Source organism: Peromyscus californicus, unplaced genomic scaffold (genome assembly GCF_007827085.1).
Source record: "Peromyscus californicus insignis strain IS unplaced genomic scaffold, ASM782708v3 Scaffold_8__1_contigs__length_139910024, whole genome shotgun sequence".
Classification (NCBI taxonomy): Eukaryota; Metazoa; Chordata; class Mammalia; order Rodentia; family Cricetidae; genus Peromyscus; species Peromyscus californicus.
Genome location: NW_026294606.1, coordinates 106,321,003 through 106,337,397, shown reverse-complemented (window position 1 = coordinate 106,337,397; position 16,395 = coordinate 106,321,003). Strand labels below are relative to the sequence as shown.

The window sequence follows — 16,395 nt, the reverse complement described above, 5'->3', positions numbered from 1 at the left end:
TTTTCTCCTGTCTATGGTCCTATTCTTTCTTGGTAGATATTCTCTCCACTTCAAGTTCCCAACTAAAGGAACTGCTGGACCATGAGGGCTCAGAAGTTCCAAGTTTCCTCCAATCTCAGAAAGAAAGAACCAAATTCCCAATGGATCCTGGGCATCCCTGTGCTTCTTAAGCCCAGACATGTTTGTAGCTCAGCTAGGGAAATCCCTGTGTGCTCTGCTACTCACTGCACCATCACTCAGAGGCCCTGTGTTGATGATGGTCATGACCACAGTAAAAATGTGAAATGAAGACACTCAGGTTCTATTCTGTGCAGGGAGGCAGGGAGTGAGTAGGGAGATCGTGAGAGATAGAAAAAGAGATGAGAGAGAGAGAGAGAGAGAGAGAGAGAGAGAGAGAGAGAGAGAGAGAGAGAACATGAATTAGGCTGCCCTCTGCTTATATAGGAAGATGGCAAGTGTGATCCCAGACTAGGCTACGTAGTGACATGAGAAACATGACCTCTCCCAAGCAAAGAAGCATCTTTTTTTTTTCAGAGCTGAGGACCGAACCCAGGGCCTTGTGCTTGCTAGGCAAGCACTCTACCACTGAGCTAAATCCCCAACCCCCAAAGAAACATCTTAACGTGAAAGTGGCTCAAGCTGCAGCTGGTGAGGGCATAAATGAATCTAAGACTCTGCAATGGACTCTCAAGGACATTATTTTGGATGGCAGCTAGTCACCAATAGTTTCTCTTACAGGACATGACAGGATGAGCTACCGTGTCTCTAAACCATATGCAGGTGGAAACCACAGCAAGAGAATGCAGTGCATGAGGTCATGGAGCAATTTTTGAAATTGGGAGTATGGTGGTTTGAAAGAAAATGGCCCCCAAAGGGAGTGGCACTATTAGGAAGTATGGCCTTGTTGGAGGAAGTATATCACTGTGGGGCTGGGCATTGAGGACTCTTTTGCTCAAGCTTCTCTCAGTGTGACAGTCATTTGACTTCCTGTTGCCTGTAAGATGTAGCATTCTCAGCTCCAGCACCACATCTGCCTGCACACTTCCATGCTCCCCTTCATGATCATAATGGACCTAACCTCTGAAACTGTGAGTCATCCCCAATTAAATGTTTTCTATATAAGAGTTGCTGTGGTCTGATGTCTCTTCACAACAATAGTAAACCCTAACTAAGACGGGGGGATGGTATCCATGAACTCAGCCACTGAGCCAGTGCTTATCATTCCCCTCATTTGTGCCCTGGTGTCCAGGACAGACAATACAGGAGTCTTGACTTTCATGCAAAGGTCATGGTGCTTTATGGAATTGTACTCAGTGCAGTGAATGACACAAAGAGTCTTTGCTCTAGGAAAAGTGGTGAACCAAGAGGCCAACTTGTTCAGAGGTAGAGGGTTGTACAGGTCCCATGGTCTAAACAACACAAGATATACCCTCTTAAATAAAAGAGAAAATGCTTTGGGGAAACAAAAGGCATATTGAAGACAATTTGTCATCAGTGTGAATTATGAAATACAAGACACTTTGAATTGGTGGATGTGAGAAGTTTAAGTACACACACACAAAGAGAGGTATAAGATGAAAATTAATCACATGGAACATAGAGAAGATACACTATGGTTCGGGAGGGTTTATGGAAAACAGGAAGACACTCAACACATGGGGAAGCCATCAGTCAGGGTACCAGAGACAGGGATACCTTCTGCTAGACAAGCCTCCCCCACCCTTGACACACACCACAGCGATAGATCTTTAAACTCCCTACAGTTAGTGATCTCTGACCCAGGAGACTGGCAATGTCGTTCTGTTAGAAACCTTAGTCATGTATCTGAAAATGCATGGCAGACTACACATCACAGACAGAGAACTTCTATGGGGTTGGGGTGAAGGAAGCACCTCATTCTGGCCCCGAGCTCAGAGTACATTCTCACCTCAGGGCCTGGAAGTCCTCTGGGTCCCAAAACCTACATGGCTGGGTAGGAGGTCTCATCTATCACACCATTGCATGACTCAGGGGCCTCAGGGAGTGCAAAGCACAGTGGTCCTACAGGTGGCTAGGCAAAGGGAATTCCCCAGAAGTGTGGACACCAACTGTGGCACAGCCTTGCCTTTCCCGATGAAAGATTTCTCTTGTTGCACTCTAGTGGCTCCAATGCACCCCTGTCCAGTCTGTGGTCCCAGCGCCTACTGGCTGCTGCTCTCCCTACTCTCAATTCCTTGACCAAAGGCACTGATGAGTTGCTGGCCTGAGAGGTCTTCAGCTCCTCCTTTCTTGGGGTCAAGAAATCAGCTTCTCCGTGTTTCTTGGACTTTCTGCTGCTTCTTCTTGATACAAGACTTTTTTTTTTTCAGCTCAGCTGGTGTGCTGGTTAGAATGCGAATGACCCCTAAGACTCATATATTTGAGTGTTTGGTTCCCAGTTGGTGGACTGTTTAGGATGGATTATGAAGTGTGATCCTGTTGAAGAAGGTGTGTCCCTGGAGGTGGGGTTTAAGGTTTCAAAAGCCCATGCCAGGCCCAGTCTATCTCTCTGACTCCTGCTTGTGGGATCAGGGTGTAAGCTCTCTGCTGCTGCTCCAACATTGTGCCTGCCTGCCTGTGGCTGTGCTGCCCACCCAGATGGTGGTCATGGACTCATCCTCTCAAACTTCAAGGAAGTCCCAATTAAATGTTTTCAAAAGAAAACATTTAGTTGTCTTGGTCATGGTGTCTCTTCAGAGCAACAGAACTGTGACTATGACAGCTGGGGGAGGGGTGGAACCTATGTGCTTTGTTATTCACTGCACCTTTATTCAGAGACTCTCTGTTGGCAATTGGCAAGGCCATAGCAGATATGTGGAATGATGATGCTCAGGTGCATTTCTGTGGAAGGAAGCTGAGAATGAGTGCAAGTGGGAGGAGGAGATGCAAAGTGATAGTCATAGAAGACAGTTTGGCACTTTGTTTTAAAATTAAACACATATGTGTTATATGATTCAGCAACTCTGCTCTCATGTCTTAGCCCAAATGAAAAGAAAATATTGATCTCAAAAACCTGTTTGAGATCATAAGAGCTTGATTAAAAGTAGTCAAAATTTGGTCACTCAGATGTGCATCAACCAGAGAGTGGGTAAAATGTGTTGTGTGTGTTTGTGGAATAACACTGTTAATTGAAAGAACATGCTTGAATAACTTGTAACGACACCAGTCACAAACAATTCCTTTTCCACAATAGGATGGCCTGGGCCCTGATGTTTTGAAATTCTATGGAGTTTCCAAACTGTTCTATCACAGAGCAGTCAAGGGATTGCAAGGAGCAGAGGCCAGGCAATGATTAACATAAAGGATCACTAGCTAAATTTTTCCAGTGAATTAAGCATTCACATACTTGAAGTGTGGGTTGTTGCATAACTCATATTCTTATGCCAACTTATCAAGATATGCTGGTAAAATGTAAATTTGATTGCATAGAAATCATTTGACAAAACTTTCCAATAGCAAGAGAGCTATTTAGCATCTAAAAACCCCTTGGTGAAGTGTCCTGTCCATCAGCAGAGGTGTGTTTACAGCAGAAGCTCAGTAATGCCTTCAGGCTCCTGTGGAAGTATCAGGCAAAGCTCATGTGTACTCAAAGGAGGCTCTTTGCTGGGTGGTGGTGGCACACACCTTTAATCCCAGCACTTGGGAGGCAGAGCCAGGCGGATCTCTGTGAGTTCGAGGCCAGCCTGGTCTACAGAGCAAGATCCAGGATGGTACCAAAACTACATGGAGAAACTCTGTCTCCGGGAGGGGGGGAGCTCTTTCTCTGCCCTGCTGTAGAGTACAGATTTAAGAGTATTCTCATAGTACTCCTGCCTCCTGGTGTTCATAGAGGGTACTGCAAGAATCATCACTTTGATAAAGATGTTCTATTGGTTTAAAACTGTAGATGAAAGAAGGGCTGGGTACCAGTTTTCCAAGGACAGGAAATAGTTCCACATCCCGTTAATCTCAGACCTCTAGGCATGTTTCAGGCCATGCTGGTTGTGAAGTGAATTTTATGACAGTTTGTCCAACATAATGAGACCATTTCTCAAATCAGCAAACCAATAATTGAGGCCTGTCCAGTCATGACCCTGCCGTTCTGTAGCTTTTTCAGAGGCAAAGTTTTCCAGAATCATTTTAAGCCATGTGTCTATGTGTGCGCCAAGTGTGGCTATGAGTTGCTCAAAGTATGCATGCTCATTCCCAAGGCCAGCATTCACTGAAACCATCTATGCAGGTAGTGTGACCAAGAACTCTGGGAAAAACCAACCTGAAACTTAAAGGCATTCTGCAGCAAGTGTGGCATTGGGCCATGAGTTCCTGAATGATGGCCCCAAGTGGAGATAATCTCGATTCTGAATATTTAGCAGCTCATTGAAGTTCATCCCTAAAGGCAGAGAAATTCCTGCCTCCCTAAGTACTAAGCTATACAGTGCCGTGACCTGAAGGGCCTGGGACCCAGAACTGGTGAGGGACATCGAGGTTAAGCAGCACTCAGGACACACCGTGGTTCGACATTCAAAGAGAGCCCCTTTATTAACTATCCATCAGACTTATATACCCTGCTACCTCCTACTCTCCATGGGGTCAGGGTACTGTCCTCAGGTTCCCATCCACGTCCCAGCAGCTCAGCCAAACAGGAAGACTGCAAGCAGAGAGCTGATTCTTGAAACAATGTTCCAGCAATAGCTATATTGTAAACATCCTGTGACTTACTGACCACAGGAAAAGAGGAAGGACAAAAGGGCACCTTAGGGCAACTTAGGGCAAGCAAACAGGCTATGCACAAGGCCTGTTCAGCATCTGTTGCCAACATGTCCTCTCCTTTTCTTTTTTAAAGCACACAGATAGCCCCTGTCTTAGGTCACCTGTAGAACCCTGTCTGACTTACCCGTCCTGGGGGAGGCCCTTCTATCCCCCGTCTTAGGTCGTCAGCACGGCACAGGATTTGCCCGTCTTTGGGTACTATCTTTCCAACATATGTAACCACACCTGAGCAGATTCAGGGGGTTGCATAGCTAATAAAGCTTGCTTGGTTGCCCGTTGGCCTCAACTAAACTGGAGACGCCATCGGTACACCATGAAGAATCCGAGCCCAAGACCCAATATACACAGGATAAGTAGGGATATGGACCCTGACCACCTAGTAACCCATCTAGCAAATTTTGACATAGCTTGCCACCAAACATTTTCATCAATAGGAGTGACTCTAGTTTCATTAATGGCATGAACTAATTGCAAAGTAAAATTTACAAAAGTTGCATTCCATGGCCCTCTTAAGTAATCATTCAATTCTTTAACCTTAGCAGATGCATTCACAACAATATGAGGGGTTACACATATTTCAGAAAACCCATAGGCACATAACATATGTTGTCTAATTGTCCATTTAAAGTCTGTTGGATGTCCAAAGCTCCAGCCACTCTTTCCAACAGGGCATTAATAGTAGTAGCCTGTCGCACTCCCTGGGAAATAGGCAATCCAGCTGCAGTGGCTGCAACAGCCGAATTTGCAATGGCAGCAATTACAGCAGCAGTTATGCCAAGGTCCCATCTGCTGCGATGGAGTTGCAAGGGAAATTCTGCTGCATTCTGTTCCAGCGACATCATGACAAAGGCAGGAATTCTCACCACCACAGCATGTATGACATTAGGACTCCAGCTATTACTAAGGCTGCAATTCAAAGCTGAACAATTTAACTCCTCCCCTCCCACACCCGAGCCATTCCAGAGAATAAAGAAAAAATGGTATTATTGAATCCTGCAGTAACGTTTCGAGCAAAGCATAGGGAATTACGTAATTTCATGGTGACATTAATGCTTTGCACATCATGTTTAACATTACTAGCTGCAGTTCCAATAGTCCCATTAGAGGCAAAGACAGCAGGAAACACAGAGCTTTCAATACTTACTGGCAACAAAACTGGAGGATTCTTAACCAGGCTCCATGAAGGCTCTGTGTAGACCCAAGGGCTAAGGACCATCAGTACCATCGGAATCATGAGGTTCTTCATGTTGAGATTTCTGTGTCTGTTCCACAGGCCGAACACACCGTTCTGGTATCCAGATTGGTTTCTCAGCACCTGGAGGGTATACACAAACTGCTCCCCTCACCCTAGCCAATAGCTGTGCCGGGGACTGCCATGTGCCTGTGGAAAGATCCTTCCACCTGACCAGAACCTCAGAGGGAGAGGGGCCCGAAAAATGCCGTTGAGCAGCAGTACGCCCATGAACATCCACAAGTAAAAAATTTAAAATAAATAAAGTAATGGAAAGGAGTAATTGTGGTCCCTGTACATCCCTGTGCATCTCACCTTCTTTTGTTTTTTGCAAATAAGTCTTTAAATGTTTATGTGCTCGTTCAATTATCACTTGTCCTTGAGGGTTATAGGAAATGCCAGTTTTATGAATTATGTTCCATTGTAAACAAAATTTCTGAAAACTTTGGCTGACATAAGCTGGCCCATTATCTGTTTTAATACACTGTGGAACTCCCATATAAGAGAAAGCAGCCAAAAGATGTTTAATTACATCTTGTGCACGCTCCCCCTTGTGAAGGGTGGCTACTATATAATAAGAATACGTGTCCACAGACACATGTACATATGATAAAGTTCCAAAACTTGAAATATGCGTGACATCCATTTGCCAGATATCGTTGGGATGTAGGCCACGAGGATTAACACCTAATGATGGTACATGAATAAAAGGAGCACAAGCGGCACAAGTAGATACAATTTTTAAGGCCTCAGTGTGAGTACAGCCAGTACGATGCTGTAAAGTTTGCGCATTGAGATGGAATTTCTGATGTAATTGAAATGCCTGATCAAAGGCGGTGACTACACAAGTGAAATGAGTAGCTACATCTGCAGTGGCATTGCCTTCTCCAAGCGCTCCTGGAAGACCAGAGTGCCCTCGAATATGGCCCACAAACAGAGGATGTTTTCTAGCCCAAATTAACCTTCGAATGGCCTGTAATTGAGAATGTACTGCGGACTGTTTTCCAATGTATGGAGTGGTTTCAATACTATGCATCATTTTGGCCACATAGCAACTATCAGTATAGACATTTATAGGTTCTAAAGAGTAAACTTGCAAAGCCAATTGTAAAGCTGTAATCTCAGCTTGTTGTGCAGACATGGAGGGCATTGCCACCCGAGTTACCTCATCCCCACTGATGGCCACAGCAAAACCTCCTTTAGATGCATCAGTAAAAATTAAACGAGCACCCTTAATAGGTTCCTGTTTTACAATATGGGGAAAAATAAAACTACACACTTTAAAGTTTTCTATAAGTTTATGTTTTGGATAATGATTATCTATATAGCCTGTGAAAGTACACAAAAAAGGCACCAGCTTCATGTTCTCTTTGCAAATAAGTTAACATTTCTTGTGTATAAGGGAGTACAATGCACTCAAGAGACTTTCCAGACAAGGATTCCCCCATATATTTAGCTTTCCATAGGAGTTGAATTATTAATTCATAATATGCATCCAAAGTTTTACATGGGGATGCAGATAAATGCACCCAAAATATGGGTCCTGTTTGCCAAAATACTCCCATAGGTGAAAATTCAGAGGGAAGAATTAGCAATAATAAGGGTTTGGTATAATCTATTTGTTGCACTTGGAGTTCTTGTAGTGCTTGTTCTACCTTTCCTAAAGCGGCCTTGGCTTCTACTGATAGGGTCCTTAAGGAAGTCGGAGAAGAATCTCCTTTTAAAACATCATAGAGAGGCTTAAGTTCTCTGGTGGGCATTTGGAATGAGGCGCGGAGCCATTGAATTTCCCCTAAAAACCTCTGCCAATGATGCAATGTCTTTAATTCTGCAATATGAAATTGTAATTTCTGTGGAAATATCCCTACAGAATTTATGGTATATCCCAAATATTGATAAGGAGCCATATTTTGTACCTTTTCTGGGGCAATCCCTAATCCTGCAGCTGCAAGTGCTTGTTGCAAATCTGCATAAACTTGTAATACACAGTCTTGGGTGGATGCTGCCAATAATATACCATCCATATAATGTATAATACATACATATGGAAACCTTGCTCTAATGGGTTGTATGGCTTCTGCAACATACATTTGACACATAGTAGGGCTATTAGCCATTCCTTGAGGTAAAACAACCCAATGATACTGCTTATATGGTTCCTTATAATTAATAGAAGGAACAGAAAATGCAAAACGCTGGCAATCTTGCTGAGCCAAAGGAATAGTAAAAAAGCAATCTTTCAAATCTAGCACTATCATATGCCAATCTTTGGGAATAGCAACTGGGCTGGGAAGGCCTGGCTGAAGAGCCCCCATTAACTGCATAGTGGCATTTACTGCACGTAAATCTTGTAAATGTCTCCATTTTCCAGACCTTTTCTTGACAACAAAAATGAGAGTATTCCAGGGGGGTGTGGAAGAGACAATATGCCCTGCCAACAATTGTTCCTGCACTAACTCATGGGCGGCCCTCAATTTTTGTGGTGGTAAGGGCCACTGATCTACCCACACAGGCTCATCAGATAACCAAGTAATAGGTGTGGGAGAAGGCCGCACACCAGTGACCCATACTAAAAATGCCCTAAGCCTCTCCCATCTCCAGGTAGTCTGGTGACCTCATCGGCAGCAGTAAGAGCAACAATACAACCCTGCTCTGCCTTTCCCAGCCCTTTTCCTGGTGTCCATCCCATATCCATCATTATGTTATTAATGAACGGATTTTCTCCCTTTAGAGCTTGAGTAGTGAGAACCACTCCCATGGTTTCTAACACATCTCTTCCCCACAGGTTAGTAGGCAAACCTAATACAACATAAGGTTAAAATTGTCCTTCATGCCCCTCCTGATCACTCCACTTCAATATGCAGGCACTTTTCTGTGGTCTGGTCTGTCCTATGCCCTGTAACACTGCTGTAGAATCCTCCAGAGGCCATCGTGCAGGCCAATATTCTTTGGATATAACGGATACATCTGCCCCAGTATCAAGAATCCCCACAAAAGATTTACCTTGAATTTTTAATTCTAATTTAGGCCTAGAGTCTAGGTGGGCTACCCAGAACACTTGAGGAGTACCAGTGGACCCGAAACCTCCCTTTCCCTGGGCTACACATAAACTTCTATTTTTTGTAGAAACAATAGGAAGCAAAAGTAGCTGAGCTATACACTCCCCTTGCGGGATCACTAAGACCCCCCCTGTGTTGCCTCTGCCATGATTTTTATCTCTCCCTCATAGTCATTATCTATCACTCCAGGCAAAATCTTTATGCCCTTCATATACGCACTACTTCTACCCAAAAGCAGTCCCACAGATCCTTTTGGTAAGGGGCCATAAACTCCAGTGGGTAGTGCTTGAGGTCCCATTTGAGGGGTTAAGATTGCTCTGGCAGCGGAACTGAGGTCCAGTCCTGCACTTCCTGGTGTTCCTCGACTGAGTTGGTCAATTGAAAGGGGTTGTTTTGTGGAATGAAACAGAGGTGACCACTGCCTGGGATTACTGTTTGGGTCTACATAGCTCCATACACTCTGGCTTTCGGGGCCCGGAGCGGGCCCCGTCCCCCGTTTCCCGAAGGTAGTGGGTTACCCTGCGCGTCAAACTTAGATCTACATTCACTACTCCAGTGCCGACCCTTTTTACGTTTGGGACATATTCCAGGTGACTGGTTTGGATTGTTTTGTGGGCAATCACGTTTCAAATGGCCTTCCTGCCCGCACTGGAAACATCCTTTAGGTCGAGCACCTCGGCCATTCATGCCTTACAAGGCATGTCTTATGGCAGCAGCTAAAACTTGTCCAGTAATATGATTACCATCTATGTCTTTGCAGACACGAAGCATGTCATTCAAACTCTTGCCTTTGCTCCCTCTTAATGCTTCTTTGCAATACTTATTTGCATTCTCATGTGCCAACTGTTCAACTACCGGCATAGCCTGATCAGAATCTCCAAAGATCTTTCCTGCCAATTGCAAAAGCCGTGACACAAAATCTGCATAGGGTTCTGAAGGACCTTGCAAGACCTTTGAAATTTGTTCTCCCGCAGCAAGGTTTGGCAGAGATTTCCAGACTCGGACCGCTGCATTAGCTATTTGAGCGTAAGTGCCAGGGTCATACAATATTTGCTGTTGAATATCAGCATATTGCCCTGCGCCTGCCAGCATGTCATAATTCCTCTGGGGTTGACCGGCCCGTGCATTGATGCGCGCCAGCTCTAAGCATCTTTCGTGATTCTCACTTTTCCACAAGAGATAATCTCCTCCAGACAGGGCAGCATGGCATAATTGCTGCCAATCGCTAGGTGTTAAATAACTAGCTGAAAAGGACTCAAAAAGTGTCAGTGAATGGAGCCTGCGGACCATAACTGCTCACTGCTTCTTTTAATTGTTTCATTTCTTTAAATGTCAAAGGTACACGATTCCTGACTGCTTGTCCGGCAGCATTAACAGTTTCGGAAGCGGGATAAGCCTGCACAGTATCCTGCCAGATAACTCCCCTCCGTTTCCCTTCCTCCTTATCACCCTGATTGTCCCTGTCCAACCAGTGTGGATTACAAGGAGGCGGACGACAGCAGATCGGAGCCGAAGGCTCTTTATGTTTTACTTTCATTTTCTGCAGCCGCCGTTGTAATTCTTCGATCTCTTTCTCTAACTTCTCCTCCTCATCCAACAACTCATATATAGACTCAAGGTCACTCTCATCATCCCGAACTGCAAGTTTCTTGCGGGGTTTCATAGCCTTCTCTTCCTCTTTTTCCCCTTTTAAAGATTCATTAGTTTCAGCTTCCTGGGCAGTGGCGAAAGCCTGCTCACATTCTGCTAACTGTTCCTTCACTTTCACCTTGTCAGTTAACAGCGCATCCTTTACCAGCCTCCAAAGAGAAGAGGCTGCAATAGGAAACTCCTCTGGTCCCGTATCCTGCAATGCCTTCTGTAGATCACGTTTCACCTGTTCCCAATCAGGGATATTCAACCCTCCTCCTGTCAGAAACCACGGGCTAGCTTCAGCTATAGTGTCCACAAATGTGAGTGCGGTACTAGACTTAATACCTGTTCCTTGTTTCTGCAACAGCTCTCTCAACTCAGTGGCCAACTGAGCCTTAGCTGTGGAATTCCCCATGGTACGTACCCTATTTTATTCTGTTACATCCAATCCTCCCCCTTCCTTTGTGAAGGTGAGCCTCCTACGCTTACCCCTTCTTTCCAAGTCTCAGTGGGACCTCCACCTGCCGCGACCCGCACGGCCTGGGACCCAGAACTGGTGAGGGACGTCGAGGTTAAGCAGCACTCAGGACACACCGTGGTTCGTCATTCAAAGAGAGCCCCTTTATTGACTATCCATCAGCCTTATATACCCTGCTACCTCCTACTCTCCATGGGGTCAGGGTACGGTCCTCAGGTTCCCATCCACGTCCCAGCAGCTCAGCTAAACAGGAAGACCACAAGCAGAGAGCTGATTCTTGAAACAATGTTCCAGCAATAGCTATATCATAAACATCTTGTGACTTACTGACCACAGGAAAAGAGGAAGGACAAAAGGGCACCTTAGAGCAACTTAGGGCAAGCAAACAGGCTATGCACAAGGCCTGTTCAGCGTCTGCTGCCAACAGTACAGAAGATGGAATGTCAATGGGGCTGCCCTGGCCAGCTGTTCCAGCCTTGGTCACTGCATGATCTGCTCTGGTTAAATTCTTCTATGCCGGCCAGGGTGGTGACAATCTGTGACCTTCAGGGAAGGGAGCTGGCTGATGCTATGAACTCTTGCCTTAGACCCTTGTCTTCTGGCAGAGAAAACAAAATTCTGTTTCACAATCTGTGGATTCATCTTGCCTAACTCTAGGTTGGGAAAGTGACCATTGCCCCTTTACCTGGCCAGTGCAGCAGAGGCCTTGTTCTCACCACTCCCTCCAGTTCATACCTGCAGTGGTGCTCTCTCAGAAGATAAAGACACTGTACTTTACTGTACATGCTTAGAAGCTCTTGACATTGGGAGAGGTGGTGATGCTGAGACCCATGCTATCTTGATTCCTTTCTGGAGTGATCAAATGGAAATCAATAAACATGAAGCCTGGAAAAAATAAATGCATGAATAAATAAATATATACATAAAAATGATAGATAGATAGATAGACAGACAGACAGACGGATAGATAGATGATAGATAGATAGATAGATAGATAGATAGATAGATAGTTGGATAGATGATAGATAGATAGATAGATAGATAGATAGATAGATAGATAGATAGATAGACAGACGGATAGATAGATAGATAGATAGATAGATAGATAGATAGATAGATAGATAGATAGATGAATAAATAACATAAACCACCACCTTCCACCTGGATGCCTGGTACTATACTCACTTGGGGTAAGTACAGGAGGGAGCACAGGCTGCGGTGGAAGGACTTGAACTCTAACCCCATAGTAGCTTGGAGCTGTAAAACAGTGCACACCTGATCCCGTCCTTCCTGATCCCGTCCTTCCTGATCCCGTCCTTCCTGGAGACTCTTTCCACAACTGAACACATGCTTCTTGCAGGGCAGCAATCAGAAATGTGAATTCTGCCATCAACTCTTAGAACTGTAGTTGGAGGGTCAGGGGGGTTGCAGTACCACATGGCTTCCTTTATCAGCAGGTCACCAAACTCAGAGATGACCTTGAAGACCTGAGGCCATTCTAAGGTGAAAGAATAAAATTAGGTCCCAGACTTAACTATGGTTTTTTTATATCTAAAAAGTGTACTCTTCCCCACACACTTCTTAATTCATCCCATGATGCTCATATCCATCTCAAGAGATTTCACACTTCGTGTAGCTGATTTGGGTTCCTAATTTGCTTTGAAGACTTTAAGGTCCAAAGATCATGGAGATGAGGTAATTGGTTCAGAATAGTAAGGCCTCTTTACTCCATACCCATTGGTCCCCTTTCCTCACAAAACCATTATTCAATAAAAATAGAATCCCCTCTTCTCTCTTGCCTCCCAGGCAGTACCCAGAGTGTCTGAGTCTGTCTGCTCAATCCAGACATGATGGACAGCAACTGTACTGTAATTATACAGGGAGGGAATGGCTCTTTCATCCAGTATGGGAGAAGAAAATTTTCAACATCCCCATCTGAGTGTGTGTGCACCCTGCAAATATCACAGTGTACACTGTATGCACTGTGGCCAGTATGAAACTGTTCTCACTTCCCCATGCTGAAAAGTGAGAGACAGAGAAGCCATCCCACCTCCTCACATGATTCTAAAGACAATGGGAACCATTAGGTACAATTTTCTGGCCAAAGAGAACATTCCACCTACGTGAGGCAGAGGAGTGTGAATTGTATCCATGAGACCCTCAGCAGTTCCCTGGAACATGGCACTTCCCCAGGCACCTCTATGGTCCTTATCCTCACACTGCAGGCAGAGCCAGGAGCTCACAAGATGAACAGAGAATCATCGGGTCAGGACAGGGTGAGAGGGCACTCACTGTGCAGACAATCTCAGGGAAGATGAAGATGAGAAAGGGCATCAGAATCTCCCTGCTCTACCTGATGTCACAGTGGAAGAGTCCGTAAGACGTGTCAAGCACACTTGTGCCACAGGCAAGTAATTCCATTCCCATGATAGCATACAAGGGGTTTAAAATTTCTTAATTATGGTTCTCTTCCAAACTTCAGCACCAGAAAGCAGTTAGTTGGTTGCCAGGAAACATGGTTCAGGACTATAGTCAATGTAAAGGGGTGAGATGGAACTGTTTTGAGAGACAGAAACATCCTCACACTTGAGATGGACATGGTTACAATGTCCCATGCATCTGCTCAAAATGACCAAGGTATGCAGATAAATGGAAGGATTTTATTACATATGGATCATTTAATAATGAAGCTCTTCAAAAATATAGCTATACATTTTAAAGTATCCTGTGAGGCCCCTAAACGCACAGAAGGGTGATTGCAGGAGGAGCTCCATAATGCCTTTAGACCAGAGTGGAAGCATCAGGCAGCCATCCTCCTGCACTCAGAGGAATTGCTCTTCCCTCTCCCAGCACCTCAGTCAGGCTGTGCTGTATCCTGTCTACCCCATGGAGTCCAGGGTAGAACATGCAAGAATCACCATTTTCATCTAATGACCCTAATAAACCTAGGCTGTGCAAGTTCTGATTTGAGTGAAGTTGATGATGGACATCACATGGATGCTAACTCTTCTCTGTCTCTGAGTGGGAGCCTTGGATGCTATGCACTCCTTAGGCAGCCATTTTCCTTCCATGCCCAGAAATGCTGGGGATGTCCAGTGAAGCCCTTCTTGCCCTTCTGGGTTTGTCATCTCTGTAAGCTTCCACTTCCTTGGCACCTCACCTCACAGAGCATCATGTTTGGACACTGTAGAATTTGACAAACCTAAGCTTCAAATCAGCCCGGTGTTTCTGAGTTGCCCTCCCCTGTCTCATCCTCATGGGTCAGTGTCTTTTGTGCCAACTGACATGAATGAGGCCAGAGAAGCAGCATGTATAGGCATCAGAGGGTTTTACCTACAACTTCCCAAGGTCAAAAGCTCAGCCCCTGTCCTCATTGCCTGGATGCCTACATGGGACTCCTTGCTGCATGGCATATCTGTCCGTGAAGCTCACTGTGTCCACAACTGATGGCTGACACTGTTACAGACACAGACACCACTTGGTGAAGTGGTCCTGCTTCAACCCTGGCACAACCATGATGTTTCATCCTTCAAAAGCAGCTTTCCCTGAATTGTCATTTAGTGGGATGATGTCTTTTATTCTGAGGGTAGAAACACCCAAAGCAAGAAGAGGTCAGATTGTAATCACTATGTGAAAATCAAATATATCTGCACACATTTATCTTCTTTTTGCTTTTGTTTATTTCTATGAAGCAGAGCTGGCATTCTTTTTCATTTCCTGGGTGACCAATGAGTTTATCAGGGTGTGGTGTCTGGGTGAGAGGTTGCTTACAGGAGCATGGATAACTCAAAGGCAAGACCAGCCTGAGTGATGACTCAGGAGAGCTGCATCCCTAGAGATCTATGTGTGGTTTTCCCACAGCTCAACAGATTCAAGAGTCTTCTCTCCTTAGCAGTCTGTTTCCTTCAGAGTTGGCATTTGAAAGAACAGAGGTTTTCAGCACAAGATTAAAGAGGGACATCCAAGGAGAGGACAAGACACACTCAAGCATGGGTGTTGTCTTCTCAAGAGAGCCTCCCCTTCACAGTAGCCATACATCTGTCTTTGTAGCCTTCTGGAGTTACATGCTAAGAAACTTCTTTGTTAGTGAATGGGCTCACGTGTGGTTGCTGATGTGCATGGATAGAAGTCCACCAAGGATGTGGTATTGTAAACAAGGTTCACTTTGTGAGGTTCCTAGAGCCTTGTAGTAATCCACCTGGCAGAGGAATAAAGCTGAGCATGCTTAGGCCTGCAGCATGATGAAAGCTCTTATAATACTCCCTTTTAAAAACATCTCTCTACAAAAGGAATATTGCCTCAATGTAGATAATCTCCACAGCCGACATTATTGTGTTGGAGTTCTTTTGTGTTTTCTCTCAGTGTATACTGACACATAATAATGAGTTTCGGGATGACATTTTCATACACGTGAATGAGTCATTTGCTCATGTTCATTCCCCTATTACTCTCATTTTTCCCCTTCTCCTTTCTGCTGTCAACTAGTTTCTCTTCTACTTTATTGTCTTTTTAATTGTTGATCATCCAGTCAGTTTGGTTAGAGTAACTAATTGGATGAGGGTTTATTTACAGGAGTATGAGTAGTTTGCCAGTAGCAATATCACTGCAGGAAATGTCTCTTCCCCCTCCAGTATCCATCACCTACCTAGAGATGCTGAGGAAGGGATGGGGCCTCCTGCGCCTATGTGTCCTAGCAACTCTTCGTTGCCTGAACATCCTTAGGATTTTGCTGTATGAACTGATTCTTGCCAGATTGCCAGACTTTAGTTGGAGAGCCTCCTATTTCCTTTATCTCAACAAGAGTGCTGAATCATCAGGCTTGTTCCACCACACCCTGTTCACACCTATCTTTTTAAGTAATCCTGGGGATTGTGTATAAGACACTGACACTTTGATGTCCCTGTGGATGAGCCAGATCTGGGTGTGGTAAAAGAGGATGTGATACAACTCTGTACCTTCTTATAGTTGCTTGTGGTTCAGAAGCCAGGTACCTGAACCAAGACTATTCAGAAGAGCAGCCATGAGTGAGCATGTTAGAGTTTCTTGCCTACAAAGCTGAGTGACCAGCAGAGCCCAGGAAACTGCAGATAAGAGTCACAGGCTGAGGGAAGTGTGGCTTACTTAGAATGCTTCTGACTGGGGGGATGTGGCATGATATTGTCAGAGTTCACCGGAGACTGTCTGGGGATAAGAGGCATCAAGGTTTATACACACGCCCTGCCCTGGTA

The 16,395-nt window shown here is 44.9% G+C and overlaps 1 pseudogene; it reads left to right on the top strand.

Moving 5' to 3' along the window:
- Positions 1–4,085: 4,085 nt before the first annotated feature.
- LOC128104564 (methionine-R-sulfoxide reductase B1-like) lies at positions 4,086–4,446 on the top strand (annotated as a pseudogene).
- The last annotated feature ends 11,949 nt before the right edge of the window (positions 4,447–16,395 follow it).